This window comes from Hypanus sabinus, chromosome 2, assembly GCF_030144855.1.
Source record: "Hypanus sabinus isolate sHypSab1 chromosome 2, sHypSab1.hap1, whole genome shotgun sequence".
NCBI classification, from domain to species: domain Eukaryota; kingdom Metazoa; phylum Chordata; class Chondrichthyes; order Myliobatiformes; family Dasyatidae; genus Hypanus; species Hypanus sabinus.
This window is the reverse complement of record NC_082707.1, coordinates 163,616,978-163,632,592: the sequence shown is the minus strand read 5'-3', so window position 1 is coordinate 163,632,592 and position 15,615 is coordinate 163,616,978. Positions and strand designations below refer to the sequence as shown.

Below are 15,615 nucleotides of genomic sequence, written 5' to 3'. Positions count from 1 at the left end.
TCCCCCAATATAGCAAACATCCTCTCCACATCCACTCTGTCTGGGCCTTTCAATATTCAATAGATCTCAATAAGATCCCTCCCTCACTCTTCTAAACTCCAGCGAGTATAGGACCAGAGCTCCTCATACATTAACCCTTTAAGTCCTGCGATCATTTTTGTAACCCTTCTCTGGACCCTCTCCATTATCAGTACATTCTTTCTTAGATAAGAGGCACAAAACAATAGGTTTCATTAGGTACATTTAATGTCAGAGAAATGTATACAATATACATCCTGAAATTCTTTTTCTTCACAAACATCCGAGAAAACAGAGGGGTGCCCCAAAGAATCAATGACAGTTAAACGTTAGGACCCCAAAGCCACCCCCCCCACCCCCAGCTCCCACCTTCCATGCATAAGCAGCAGCAATGCAACTGCCCCCCCACATTAAAAAAAGCATCGGTGCTCCCTACCAAGCAGAGAAGCCTGCAGCAAAGCATCAATAAAGACACAGATCTGCAGTACCCCGAAGACTACTCACACACCTGGTAATTTGACATACCACAGGCTCTCCCTTTCCGTAATAAGGGAAAAAGAAGTGTCCTCATTTCACAGCCAGAGGGGAAACATAACAAACAAGTTGCTGATTTTATGATGTTAAAAGTCTGTTGTGTTGCTTTTTTTGAACTCTGAGCCCAGAGAGGCTCAGGTGTCTGGACACACAGCCCACGGCTACTCCCAATGTTCTGTGTTCTTCCGCGATGCCTCCGTCAGTGTTACCGGCCTAAAATCAGCGCATCCCCAGAACCACGAAATCCCAGAAACATGAAGGCACACTAGTCTTCCAGGCCGCATCCTTGGGTATCAAAAAGCATCCAATCATGAGGCCCTGAGAGCGGGTCTTATTTCCACAAAGAACTGACATCAGTGTGTAACTCCAGGTGAGGGTCTTCAAAAGAAACTTAAAAAGGAAAAAAAGAGATATCAAAGGTAGAAAAAGGGATATCACTGCCAACAGTACTCCAAGACTTAGAATTCAGCCCTTGCTTTTATATTCTAGTCCACTTGAAATGAATGCTAAGATTCCACCTTCCCTACCACAGACCCAACCTGCAAGTTAACCTTTGAGGAATCTTGCATGAGGACTCCCAAGTTCCTTTACACTTCTGATTTCTGTATTTTCTCCCTGTTTAGAAAACAATATATGCATTTATTCCTTCTACCAATGTGCATGACCATACACTTTCCTACACCATATTCCACCTGCCACTTCTTTGCCCAGTTTCCTAATCTGTATAAGGTTTTCAGCAGACGTTCTGCTTCCTCAACACTACTTGTCCCTCCACATAAGACCTAAAGACATAGGAGAAAAACTAGACCATTCAGCTCATCTAGTCTGCTCTGCCATTTCATCATAGCTGATCCATTTCCCTCTCATCCCACTTTCCTGCCTGTAACCTTTCACACTCTGACTAATCAAAACCTGTCAATCTTTGCCTTAAATGCACCCAATGACTTGGATTCCACAGCTGCCTGTGGCAACAAATTCCACAGATTCACCTCCCTCTGGCTAAAGAAATAACTCCTCATCTTCGTTCTAAATGATCGTCTTATAAAGCCTCAGCATTACACCCTTGTTTATATTCTAGTCCTCTTGGAAGGAATGCTAGCATTGCATTTGCCTTCCTCACCATTGACTCAACCTGTAAGTTAACCTTCAGGGAATAGTGCACGAGGTCTCCCAAGACCTTTGCACCTTGGATTTTTGAATTTTCTCCACATTTAGAAAATTGTCCATGCTTTTATTCATTCTATTAAAATACATGACCATACATTTTCCATCTACCACTTCTTTACCCATTCTCCCAATATGTTTTTCTTGTCCAACCTCCCTGCTTCCTCAACATTACCTGCCACACTACCTGCTTTCGTATCATCTGCAAACTTAGCCACAAAGCCATCAATTCAATCATCAAATCTTTGACATATAACGTAAAAATAAGTGGTCCCAACACCATCCCCTTCAGAATGCCACTTGTCACTGCCAGCTTATCAGAAAAATATCCCTTATTACCACTCTTTGCCTCCTGCCAATCAACCAATCCCCTATCCATGCTAGTATCTTTCTTGGAATGCCATTGGCTCTTATCTTGCTAATCAGCCTCATGTACAGCACTTTAGATAATAGACAATAGGTGCAGAAGTAGACCATTCAGCCCTCCAAGCCTGCACCGCCATTTTGAGATCATGGCTGATCAACTACTATCAATACCCAGTTCCTGCCTTGTCCCCGTATCCTTTGATTCCCCTATCCATAAGATACCTATCTAGCTCCTTCTTGAAAGCATCCAGAGAATTGGCCTCCACTACCTTCCGAGGCAGTGCATTCCAGACCCCCACAACTCTCTGGGAGAAGAAGTTTTTCCTTAACTCTGTCCTAAATGACCTACCCCTTATTCTCAAACCATGCCCTCTGGTACTGGACTCTCCCAGCATCTGGAACATAATTCCTGCCTCTATCTTGTCCAATCCCTTAATAATCTTAAATGTTTCAATCAGATCCCCTCTCAATCTCCTTAATTCCAGCGTGTACAAGCCCAGTCTCTCTAACCTCTCTGCGTAAGACAGTCCAAACATCACAGGAATTAACCTCGTGAATCTACGCTGCACTTCCTCTACAGCCAGGATGTCCTTCCTTAACCCTGGAGACCAAAACTGTACACAATACTCCAGGTGTGGTCTCACCAGGGCTCTGTACAAATGCAGGAGGATTTCCTTGCTCTTGTACTCAATTCCCTTTGTAATAAAGGCCAACATTCCATTAGCCTTCTTCACTGCCTGCTGCACTTGCTCATTCACCTTCAGTGACTGATGAACAAGGACTCCGAGATCTCTTTGTATTTCTCCCTTACCCAACTCTACACTGTTCAGATAATATTCTGCCTTCCTGTTCTTACTCCCAAAGTGGATAACCTCACACTTATTCACATTAACCGCCATCTGCCAAGTATCTGCCCACTCATCCAGCCTATCCAAGTCACCCTGAATTCTCCTAACATCCTCATCACATGTCACCCTGCCACCCAGCTTAGTATCATCAGCAAATTTGCTGATGTTGTTTTCAATGCCTTCATCCAAATCGTTGACATAAATTGTAAACAGCTGTGGTCCCAATACCGAGCCCTGGGGCACCCCACTAGTCACCACCTGCCATTCTGAGAAACACCCATTCACCGCTACCCTTTGCTTTCTATCTGCCAACCAGTTTTCTATCCATGTCAATGTCTTCCCCCCGATGCCCTGAGCTTTGATTTTACCCACCAATCTCCTATGTGGGACCTTATCAAATGCCTTCTGAAAATCGAGGTACACTACATCCACTGGATCTCCCCCGTCTAACTTCGTGGCTACATCCTCGAAAAACTCCAACAGATTAGTCAAGCATGATTTACCCTTGGTAAATCCATGCTGGCTCGGCCCAATCCTATCACTGCTATCTAGATATGCCACTATTTCATCCTTAATAATGGACTCTAGCATCTTCCCCACCACCGATGTCAGGCTGACAGGTCGATAGTTCTCTGTTTTCTCCCTCCTTCCTTTCTTAAAAAGTGGGATAACATTAGCCATTCTCCAATCCTCAGGAACTGATCCTGAATCTAAGGAACATTGGAAAATGATTACCAATTCATCCACAATTTCCAGGGCCACCTCCTTTAGTGCCCTAGGATGCAGACCATCTGGACCTGGGGATTTGTCAGCCTTCAGTCCCATCAGTCTTTGTCAAAAGTCTTCTGAAAACCCAAGTGCACAGCATCCCTTTGTCTATCCTGTTCGCCACTTCCTCAAAGAATTCCAACAGATCTGTCAGGCAAGATTTTCTCTTATGGGAACTATGCTGACTTTGGCCTATTGTGCCATGCACCTCAAAGTGCCCCGAAACCTCAGCCTTAATAATCGACTCTAACATCTACCCAAATATTTAGGTCAGCTAACTGGCATATAATTTTATTTCTTCTGGCTCCCTCCTTCTTGAAGAGTGGAGTGTCTTTTGCAATTTCACAGTCCTCTGAAACCATGCCAGAATCTTTTCTTTTTCAATCTTTTTATTTAATTTTTCAAAAACAAGTACATAACAGTCATAATAGTACAAAAGGAGTGAGATTACATTGTTGGCAATTAACACATGAGTAAAAACTATAGGTAACACCAATATTATAGACCTCCCAAACCCTTGATATAAACAAGATACAAATAAAATAAAATGATGGGAAAAAAACCCAAATTGAAAAATCAAAAACAAAGTAAACTAAACTAAACACAACTAAAACCTAAACTAAAAAAAAAGCTGGGCTATTCTATTACATCAAAAAAAAAAATTTGTTTCATTACCTCCGCTCCTCTACTCAAATTAATGAATAATATAAAGGAATCAGAAAAGGTGATTTTCACATTCCGTGAAAATATTGAATAAAAGGCCTCCAAGTTTCTTCAAATTTAACTGAGGGATGAAAGGTACCACTTCTAATTTTTTCTAAATTTAAACAGGATACAGTTTGAGAAAACCATTGAGATATAGTTGGAGGATTCACCTCTTTCCAATTCAATAAAATAGATCTTCTAGCCATTAAAGTAGCAAATGCAATCATCTGCCAAGCTGCAGAGGGCAGATCAATCATTGGTTAGCCAAAAATTGCAGTGATAGGATGAGGTCGTAAATCAATGTGCAAAACTGTAGAGAATGTATCAAAAATATATTTCCAAAATTTTTCCAAAAGAGGACAAGACCAAAACATATGAGTCGGAGAGGCTATGAAATTGGAAAAGTAGGTAACATCGTATTAAAAAATCTCTGATCTGTAAGTACACTGTGCCAGAATCTAGTGATCCTTGAAAGATCATTACTAATGCCTCCACAGTCGCTTCACCTACATCCTTCAAAACCCTGTCCATCTAGTTCAGGTGACCTATATACCTTCAGAACTTTCAGCTTCCCAAACCCCTCCTCGCTAATAATAGCAACCGCACTCACTTCTGTCCCCTGACACTCTCAGACTTCTGGCATACTGCTAGTGACTTCCACAGTGAATGAAGACTGATGTAAAATACTGATTCAGTTCATCTGCCATTTCCTTGACCCCCACTACTACCTCTCCAACCTCATTTTCCAGTGGTCTGATAACTACCCTGGCCTCTCTTTTACTCATTATATATCTAAAAAAAACAACATTTTGGTATTCTTTTTGATATCATTGGCTAACTTACCTTCATATTTCTTTTCCTTCCTTATATCTTTTTTAGTTGCCTTCAGTTGTTTTTTTTAAACCTTTCCATTCCACTAACTTCTCACCAGTTTTTGCTCAATTATATCGCCTTGATTTTATGTTGGCTTTGACTCCCCTTGTCAGCATGGTTGCATCATTCTGCCTTTAGAATACTTACTTTTTGTGATGTCTCTATCCTGCGCCTTCTGAATTGGCAGCATAAACTCCGACCATTGCTATTCCACTGTAGTCCCTGATAGTGTCCTCTTCCAAGCAACTTTGTCCAGCTCCTCTCTCATGCCTCTGTAATTCCCTTTACTCCACAATAGTACTGATATATTTGATTTTAGCTTCTCCCTCTCAAATTGCAGGTTGAATTTTATCAGAGTATGATCACTGCCTCCTAAGAGTACTTTTGCCTTAAGCTCCCTAATCAAATCCAGATCATTACATAACATTCAATCCAGAATAGCTGATCCCATCATGGGCTCAGCCACAAGCTGCTCCCAAAAGCCATCTCGTAGGCACTCCAGAAATTCCCCCTCCTGGAATCCAGCACCAACCTGGTTTTCCCAATCTACCTGTGCATTGAAATCCCCCACAACCGTTGCAACCTTGCCCTTTTTTGTGTGCATTTTCTATCTCTCATTGTAATTTGTAGGCCACATCCTTACTATTGTTTGGGGATCTGTATATAACTCTCATCAGCATCTTTTTACCCTTGCAATTCCTTAGCTCTGCCCACAGAGATTCAACACCTTCTGACCCTATGCCACCTCTTTCTAATGATTTGATTTCATTTTTTATCAACATAGCAACATGTTCCCCACCCCCTATGTCTTCCTATCTGTCCTTTTGGTACAATGTGTATCCTTGGACATTACGCTCCCAGCTATAATCTTCTTTCAGCCATGATTCAGTGATACCTACAACATCATACCTGCTAATCTGCAACTGTGCTGCAAGTTCATCTACCTTATTCCTTATACTGTGCATCCAAATATAACACCTTCAGTCCTGTATTCACCCTTTTCCATTTTGCCCTCCTTTTATGTTGTTACTCATCCTGTTGGATGCAGTTTTTCCCTATCAACTGCCTCTCCTCACTACACATTGCCTTTGTAAACCAGCCACCACATCTTCAGTTCTGGACACTAGTCACACCATGCTCAACCTTCTGATTCCTCACTTTGTCTGAGTTCTGACTCCACAACCTCTCCACTAACTGTTCTGGCACTCTGGTTCCCATCCCCCTGCAACTCTAGTTTAAACCCCACCGTGCAGCATTAACAAACCTTCTCACTAGGATATTAGCCCCCTCCAGTTCAGGTGCCAACTGTCCCTTCTGTACCGTCCCACCTTCCCTGGAAGAGAGACCAATGATCCAAAAATCTTATCCCCTCCTTCCTACACCAACTCCTTAGCCACGTGTTATGCTGTATAATCTTCCTAGTTCTAGCCTCACTAGCACGTGGCACAGGTAACAATCCTGAGATCACAATCCTGGAGGTCCTGACCTTTAACTGAGCACCTAATTCCCTGAACTCCCCATGCAGAACCTCGTCTCTCATCCTACCTATGTTATTGGTATCTAGGTGGACCACGACTTCTGGCTGTTCACCCTCCCACTTAAGAATACTGAGGACTCAATTCAAGATATCCTGGACCCTGGCACCCAGGAGGCAACATACCATCCAGAAATCTTGTTTTCGCCCACAGAACCTCCTGTCCATTCCCCTAACTAACAAATCCCCTATTACCACAACATGCCTTTTCTCCCCACTTCCCTTCTGAGAAAGAGAGGCAGAGTCAGTGTCAGAAACCCACTCACTGGGTCTTTCCTCTGTTAGGTCACACCCCTGACCGCATCCAAAGTGTTGCGGGGGATGGACCCCCGGGTACTCTGCACTGGCTCTTTAAACCCTTTCCCCTTCCAGACTATCACCCAGTCTCCTGTGTCATGCACCTTGGGTGTAACCATCTAGTAGACATTCTACAAATTCCCTCTCCTAGGATCCAGCATCAGCACCAACTTGATTTTCCCAATCTACGTGCGTATTAAAATCCCCATGACTATTGTAACGCCATTTTGACATGCATTTTCCTTCTCACTTTGTAATCTGTAGCCCACTTCCTGGCTACTGTTCGATGGCTTGTATATAATTCCCATCAGGGTCTTTCTACCTTTGTAGTTTCTTAACTCTACTCACAAAGGTTCTGCACCTCCTGGTCTGATGTCACCCCTTTCTAAGTATTTGATTTCATTTGTTACCAACAGAGCCATGCCACCCCTCTGCCTACCTGCCTGTCCTTTTGCCACAATGTGTGCCCTTGAGTGTTAAGCTCCCAACTAAAATCTTCTTTCAGCCACGATTCAGTGGACCTGGAAATCCAAAGCAACGCACACACAATGCTGGCAGAGGGAGGTGCTCAGCAGGTCAGGCAGCATCTATGTAGACGGTTGACATTTTGAGCTGAGGCCCTTCTTTGAGACTGGAAAGGAAGGGAGAAGACACTGGAATAAAAGGTTTGGGGAGGGGAACGAGGCTAGCTGGAAGGTGATAGGTGAAGTCAGGTGGGTGGGAAAGGTCAAGGGCTGGAGAAGAAGGCTTCTGATAGGAGGAGAGTGGACTGTAAGTGAAAGGGAAGGGGGAGGGGAACAGGTGGTAATGATAGATAGGTGGCCTCCGTCGGTCAAGAGAGACCATGGATTTGGCGCAGGCCTGGGCAGGGTTGTATGGGAGACTGGCAATTGTCCAAGCTGCAGGCCTTCCCCTCTCTACGCCACCGATGTTGTCCAAGGGAAGGGCACTAGGACCCATGCAGCGAGCACTAGGACCCATGCAGCTTGGCACTGGTGACGTCGCAGAGCAATGTGTTGTTAAGTGCCTTGCTCAAGGACACAAACACGCTGCCTCAGCTGAGGCTCGAACCAGTGACCTTCAGGTTACTAGTCTGACGCCTTGCCCACTAGGCCACGCACCAACACAATGATAGATAGGAGAGAAGAGGTAAAAGGCCAGAGTGGAGAACAGAGGAAAAGGGGAAGGATTTTTTTTTAACCAGAAGGAGAAATCAATATTCATGACATCCGGTTGGAGGCTATCCAGATTGAATATGTGTTGCTCCTTCATCCTGAAGGTGGCCTCATCTTGGCACATCTAATGGACCGGCATGTCAAAACAGGAATGGGAATGGGAATCAGAATTAAAACGTATGCCACTGGGAATTTCGGCCTTTAGCGGTCCCCGGATTTACGACAGGTCTCACCTATGTAGAGGAGGCTGCGTGGGGAGCAGCAGACGCAACAGACAACCTCAGCACATTCGCAGATGCAGTGTTGCCTCCCCTGCAAGGACGGTTCGGGGCCCAGAATGTAAGTGAGGGAGGAGGTAAGTGGGTAGGTCTGGCACTCAGATTGCTTGCAGGGATTAAGTGTCAGAAGGGAGTTTAGTGGGGAGAGATGAACGGAAAGGGAATCGCGAAGGGAGCAATCCTGCAGAATGCGGGGTGGGTGGGGTTTAAAGTAAAGGTGTGCTTTGTGGCAGAATCCCTTTGGAGATGGCAGAAGTTGTGGCGGATGATATGTTGGGATGCGGAAGCTCATGGTGTGGTAGGTAAGAATGAGACAAGGCGACAGGAAGATGAGGTGAGCACAGATGTTTTGGAAATGGAGGATGTGCAGGTGAGGGCAGCATCAATGGTGGAGGTAGGGATACCCCATTCTTTGAAGAAGGAGGACACCTCAAATGTCATGGAAAGGAAACGAAAAATTTTACAATATTGTGTGCAAAAGTGTGGAAGGTGGTTTTGTTTACTAAAACCCAATTAGATGTTATTAACTTGGAACCTCCCATCCCGAGGGAAATAGAAAATAGTGCTATTTGTTAAATATCCACAATATTAACTCACAATATTCACAATATAAATGTTTTAATAGTAGCTAACTTGAAGCTGCAATGTTAGTGCAGCTGTTTTAGCAGACCTGGAAGGAATATAGACAACCAGACAAGAATGTACTGATGATTGAACAAATTCTTTACAGTTTGAATGCAGTAAATCATTTTTTTTCTGCTCCATTTCAGGACAATTGTTTGTAAAAATTTTTAAAAAGTTATTTCTCAATGTTCACAGCCAGATACTAAACAAGACTTGATGGAATTGATCTAAAGGAAAATATTGACTAATAACATTTGAAGTGTCATATCCAGAAGTGTCAAAAATATAGTATATTTCAGTCAGTAAAGACCTTTCCTAGAACGACCAAGTGCATCCTTCAATAACTGTGTTCAGTAGATGACTTAAACTAACGTTAGACCATGTTTTAGATTTAATTTCCCCCTCTCAAACTATGGCATAGATCCTGTTGCTGCAGCTGTTGTGTCTCACAGAGGCCATTTGATGTTTGCACATTTTACAGGAGGTAAACAAATTATAAGCGGAGCTTTGGTCGGACTCCAGACTATTTTTGACCTTTACCATGAATTGCACAGGTAAGCTTATTGAATTGAATGGGCCTTAGAGACTTTTTTAGTTTACTGATTAAATTAGTCTGTTCTTTCATGTACAGTATATTACCAACAGAAAGGATAGGAATAGTCATTCCCCAGCTTTTAGAACTTGTGGGAAACCAGAAACTTGTAGTGTACTGAAACAAAATTCAATCTATTTGAAGGTTTGTGTCTACCTGCAAAACAGACGATAAATATATGGATATTCTAGGAATGTCCAATTCAAACCATATAAGAATGCTCTTGATACTCATACATTTTAAATCATGAAGTCTCTCTCTATGTGTGTGTGTGTGTGTGTGTGTGTGTGTGTGGTCAAAACAAATAACCTTTTTAAAAATCACTTACAAATTTTACAATATTTGGACAAACAACTGGATAACAATAAACTTTCATATGCCTTTCCAAGAAATGCTTAAAATCCACCTGTAAGCAGTGATTTTGTTTCTTGCAAACTGTCAAGTTCTGTCCCTTCAATTGGCTGAGTAACAAAATTGAAGAAAGGGTGGTCTTCTCCCATCATCTGTGGATTCTATGCTGACATCTGTTGAACAGAAGAGATGGATCAATAAATACAACATACGGCATTTTACATCAATTGCAGTTTGTTTTAAAATTTTGACTTCTTATTTCAGGCACACATTCAAAGTAGTCAGTAGATAACTTCTTAGATTTGGTTTTGATATACTACATGAAATTCCCATAGCTTCTGTTTCTGGTTTTAAAGTGATTCTTAAGCACCAACAGGGAAGAAGGCCTCCTTTCATTTAATTGTATCCAAAAATATACAAGAACCTCTATCAGGGATTGATAGTTATAATCAGTACAGTAAGTTCTTCATCAAAGTACCTTGTATCCATTTCAAGGTCAGTTGAGACTTAAAAGGCACATGAAGCTGTTAAAGATGTTGGGCAGATTAAGAGAATGAGCAAAGACATGGCAAATGGAATACAATGACAGGAAGTGTATGGTGATGCAATTTGGTAGATGGAATAAATAAACGGAGACATTTCAAAAATCAAAGGTGCAAAGGGACTTGGGAGTCCTCATGCAGAATTTCCTGAAGATTAACTTGCAGGTTGAGTCAGTGGTGAGGAAGGCAAATGCATTCATTTGGAGAAGACGAATATAAAGGCAAGGATCTAATCCTGAGGCTTTAGAAGGCACTAGTGAGGCCTCACACAGAGTATTATGAGCAGTTCGGGCCTCTTAATTGAAAAAGGATGTGCTGACATTGGAGAGGGTTCAGAGGAGGTTCATGAGAATGATTCTGGGAATGAAAGGCTTATCATACGAGGAGTGATTAATGGCTGTGGGACTTCACTTGCCGGCACAAGAGGAGGCCATGGATCAACACACTGGAACGTGAATGGGAGTCGGAATCAAAATGTTTGGGTGCTGGGAAGAATTTATCTTGCATTATTTCCTTTGCATCCTCATAGCCACTATCTAAACTCAAGGGCAAATTAACTACTGTTTGCATTTATATGTTATCCTTAACATAGTAAAACGTCAAATCAGTTGAAAGTCACATAGAAACAAAACTGAACTAAATTTAGTTCTATCCAAATATGAACTACATGGCCAGAGGTGAAAGCAGAGATACAATTTGACAAAGATATTATTAAATTTGATGTAAATTAAGATTCTTGATAGTTGAACTATGTAAACCAATATTTGAAGCATTCCTGTATATTGCTGTAATTACATTAATCATTGTAGATCTCTTATTTTTATGATCATTGTTATTGTGTATCAGCATTAAAGTAACTAAGTTATTCCGATTTCATTTTGTATTTGTGGACTTGGAAAGGAATTCAGGCCAGAACACTAAAAAAAATGTCAGCTCACCTTTATGGTTCCCCATTAGAAACATCGAAATGGACATTTTGTCTTACTCTGTCAAAGTGGCATGCTTTGAGAACTACACAAATGTCAACCTAAATTCAAGTACGGTACTGGTGCTGACGTTCTGAAGTATAATTTGATCTCTCACTCTCTTGGCCCAGAGATGACAGCCAAGTAGGCGCAGCTAATAATTAACCTCCTGAAATGCTGGCAACCGCACAACAGCTCAGCAACATCCATGGAGAGAGAAACAAAATTAAACTTCGGAGACAAATTTTTAGAGTTAGAGTTTCGGTAACAAGCGGGAATTGCATCAGGGGAGCTGAACTTTGAGGTGGACTTCCCTCAAGGAAAATAGCAGTCGAGTTATAAGGTCATTATTCTGAAATATCGCTATTTTTATCTTCACGGATGCTGCCTGGCCTGCTTGGTATTTTGCAAATTATGTTTTTGTTTAACAAACCTCCGGCATTTTTTACAGTGTAAGAGTGAATCAAATTTACTCAGCAATTTCCAGAGCTATTTTTATCTTACCAGGTGTTGCTCTATCATGTAGAATTCACAACAACCATACCAGGGTAATGTGCTTGCAGTATTTTCAAGGTCTTTACCAAGTCCAATTTATTGCCTTTCTGGGAATACCTCTGAGAATGTGCTAATGAGATACAATCAATACAATCTGTCTGCTCAGCCCAATCCATCAATTAGTGAAAATTCAGAAATAAATAACTTACTCCCTTACACAAAGACATTTTGATTAAACTTGCCATGTAAAACAATATACTGACCAATAATACAAATAATTAACAAATTGCTAAGTGATTTATTGTTACGCCTGATCAGGAATTCTCTACAAATACAAAAAAGAAATAACATGAAATATCACTATTACACATATGAAAGGAATTAGAAATAAATTTAGCAAGACAAACTAATGAAGTGTTAACAATTTCTGGTGCATTGCTTTTTTTAAAAAATTGCTTTTACTTGCTTCTTCTCAAAAAATGCATCCTTGCAGCCCTTGGACATTCCAAGTGTAATCAGCTGTTATAGAGGAAAAGAGAATGATCAAAATGCTAAAACAATCCTATAAAACAATGGTTGTTGGCCTCCTAATCTGAGATTCAAGAGATTCTGCAGATGTTGTAAATCTTGAGCAACACACAAAAAATGCTGAAGGAACTCGAGGCCTGCTTAGATCCTCCAGCATTTTTGTGTGTGTGGCCTCCTAATCTATTTTGTTGATGTTGTTGGAAGGAAAAGAAATTGGCCAGCTAAGTGGTTTTCTTCTAAGCATTAGTATGGGTCCTTGGTTTAAGCAGCATTTTCTGCCAGGAATCATATATTTACACATTGCTTCAAATATGTGTGTTGCTCGAGGCATAAACAAAGTATTAAAGTTAAATTTAATTCTTTTGTAATCATATCTTCACCCCTCCCTATGTGCAACAATTGCTCAGATTAATTGTAGAACAATTCTTAGTAGGATTGTTTATAATTGTGTAGGTGTTAAATCCCTAAAAGATAACACACATCTTTGTTTAGGATCATTTTTCATTAACCCAGAGAGGAGAGATTTGGCTTCTGGTGACAGAGTACATGGAAATCTGATCTCCTCCATAAGAATAAACCCAAACAACGTTTTGTGGTCCTGGCTGTAGGAGGGAACGCAGCCGCATATCACTACATACATTGGACCTCCAAATCCCCACCATTGTGGAAGCTATGGAGAGGGTGCATAGGAGATTTACCAGGATGTTGCCTGGATTGGAAAACAAGTCTTATGAGGCAAGGTTAGCAGAGCTGGGACTTTTCTCTTTGGACCTGTTACGAATGTGCGACAACTCTGAGGGGCCGAAGGGTACAAAATCGCCCCCTCCTTTGTGAGACTCGCAAGATCGCTATTAATTCGGGTCTGGGACCCAGGAAATGAGAGAGAGACGTCCAGAATACACAGGTTTTGGAATGTGTCCGACCTCAGCAAGACGGAACCATTGATAATGGCTATTGTCTCTTGGAGACGGAATTGTGTATTGAGTACTGTACAATTCATTGAAGCCCTCAGGGGATGACCAGAGTGGGCTGGTTGAGGGATTGCATCATCCCAACCTGATTGACATCTGAGACCCCGTGAGTAAGGATAAAAGGGGGTCTGGGGAACAACCCTTTTAGACGCACCAGGAGAGATGCTAGAGATCCCGTGACAGCGTTTAATAGCGACAGCTGGTGGGGGGCTCGCGTGCATCCTTTCCCTTTGCCTGGGATTGGGGCCTTACCACGGAAGAACGGCTTAGCTAAAAGGAGAGGCCACAAGTGAACGGCCACACCAACGGAACTCTCGAAGGATCAAAATCATAAAAAGGAAAAGCTGGCAAGTTTCTAAAAATCTCTCTTGACTCCAACCAAAGGCTGCAGCCTGAATGAACTGAGTGACTTTTATATTTCCATCGGACAATACATTATCCCCTAGACAACGATAGAGCTTATTTCTTATTGATTATTATTATACCCGCACTTTTAGATTTAGCATTGACAACGTATATTATCTGTATGTTTGCATTGATATTATTTTTGTGTATTTTTACTAATAAATACTGTTAAAATAGTACCATCAGACTTCAACGGACCTCTCTATCTTTGCTGGTAAGTGACCCAGTTACGGGGTACGTAACAGACCGTAGAAGAATGCGAGGGGACTTGGTAGAGGTCTACAATATTATGAGGCATAGATAGGATGGATAGCCAGTACCCATTTCCCAGGGCACGAATAGCAAACACCAGAGGGCATATGTACAAAGTTAAGGGAGGAAAGTTTAGGGGAGAAATCAGAGGTAAGTTTTTTACACAGAGGGTTGTGGGTGCCTGGAATGACTTATCAGGGATGGTGGTGGAGGCTAAAACATTAGGGGTATTTAAGAGCCTCTCGGACAAGCACATGGATGAAAGAAAAATAGAGGGTTACGAGGTAGTGTGGGTTTAGTACTTTTTATAAGGAATATATGGGTCGGCACAACATCGAGGGCCGAAGGGCCTGCACTGTGCTGTAGTGTTCAAGTGTCTAGTGTCTAGTATCTCTAGTCTGTTCACCGTCATTATCCAAAGTTGTAAATGTGCTAATAGTTATAGAATTATCGAACAAGTAGAGTTCCATTTGAATTCAGATTCTGAAATGCAATCACTATTTCAGCATCAGAAACAGATGAATCAAACCTGCAAACAGCAGCCAGATCAGCTGTTTCAGCATCAAGACCAAGGAATGAAAATTTCCCAAGATACCTGAAGTATCCATCATTCATAGATAATAAAATAAAATCAACAACTAATTTTTTATAACTAATTTTTATTGCAACACCAACAAATTACATTCATTACAACCAGTTGCCGATTACATTTTGACTGTTTAAGCCAGCCACCCCTCAATCCTCATTGCCATCCCCCTCCACCCCTCATCCTCATCCCTACCCCCTCTCCACCCCTCCCCCCTCCACCAACCAACTGAATAGTAGTGCATACACAGACAGAGCATTCCTAGTTTAACAGAAGATCTTTTAAGTTAGCTATCAAATTTGTCCACATTAAGATTGTGCTTGGTCATGCATCATTTCCTCTTGCTGATGATAACTCCAGGTAAGAAATGTCCAAAAAGCTCTGAAGCCAGTGGTAACTGAAATATCACAGGGAGGTTTCCAACGAGGGACTACAATCTTCTTAGCTGCAGTCAGGCCTTCCTGCCAGACTTTGCATGTTTTTCCCATAAGGGAAAGGTAGGAGTCATCATTTAGAAGATGTACAGTGGGGTCCATTGGTAATTGTACCCCTGTTAGTTCTGTAAGAATTCTGATAACCTTCCCCCACAAACCAAAAACCCCTGGACATTCCCATACAACATGTATGAAAGAGCCAACAGTTCTGTGGGGGCAAAATGAGCAATATGGGTCAGCAACCAGTCACATTTGATGTCTAGATCTCGACGTTAGATATGTTCTATGATAAAATTTCAAGTGTATATAC

General features: G+C 41.8%; 1 long non-coding RNA gene across 1 annotated transcript; it reads right to left on the bottom strand.

The window, feature by feature from the left end:
• Positions 1 to 445: 445 nt before the first annotated feature.
• Positions 446 to 12,611, bottom strand: LOC132386036 (uncharacterized). The gene is made up of 3 exons (XR_009509395.1): positions 12,592 to 12,611; positions 10,183 to 10,300; positions 446 to 942 (listed from the first exon to the last, which is right to left on the bottom strand). It is a non-coding gene; the product is annotated as an uncharacterized LOC132386036 (long non-coding RNA).
• Between the last annotated feature and the right edge of the window lie 3,004 nt (positions 12,612 to 15,615).